Genomic DNA, 801 nt, shown 5'->3' on the forward strand with positions numbered 1-801 from the left:
ATCAGCTGTGGCGAGGGGTCGTAGGGGAAGGGGCTGCAGTAATCTGACAGGTTGCCTGAGGTTGGAGGATACCTTTCCAAACTCACATGGTTGGCTGATTGGTGTTGGCTGTTGGCATGAGGCCTTCGGTTTCTCCACATGAACTTCTCCGCAATGTTTGAGTATCCTCATGACATGGTATCTGGAATTCTCCAGAGTGAGTGATGTGACAGATAAAGATAGAAACTTCAGTGCCTTGTATGATCTATACTTGGCAGTCACCTGTTACTTTCATCGTGTGGTTTTTCTTGGTCATACAGTCAGCTCTAATTCAATGTTGGAGAGGACTACCAGGAGGTGAGGATTTGAGGGGACCATCTTAGAGGCTGGCTAATAGTCTCCAAATTCATCCTACAGGCAAAGTATACCCATTCTCTCTAAGGTTCCCCCAATGTTTGTGTATTACAGTCTGGCATTTTATTAAGCAGATTTGGTCAAGGCCCAGAGAAGTCTCAGGTGTGGTCCTTTTACTACAGTACTTTGAATATATTTATTTAGTCATACATATTTATAATAAGATACACATATATTTTAGGTATAAATATAGATATATATGTTTGTTTTAATCTGTATTCAAACATCAGTTTAGCTAACATTCTCAGTATACTCATTTGTATTAGTTTTATTGTGAATAATGTATTTATATACTCTATTCCTTTATCTTCTGTAATCTTGGTATTTTTTTAAATGTTCATTTGTATAATTTAATTATTAGTTCTATTGCCCTTTTTTTAAACATATTACTATTTTTTGGAATTATTT

The sequence above is a fragment of the Pteropus vampyrus genome, unplaced genomic scaffold (genome assembly GCF_000151845.1).
Source record: "Pteropus vampyrus isolate Shadow unplaced genomic scaffold, Pvam_2.0 Scaffold17, whole genome shotgun sequence".
Taxonomy (NCBI): Eukaryota; Metazoa; Chordata; class Mammalia; order Chiroptera; family Pteropodidae; genus Pteropus; species Pteropus vampyrus.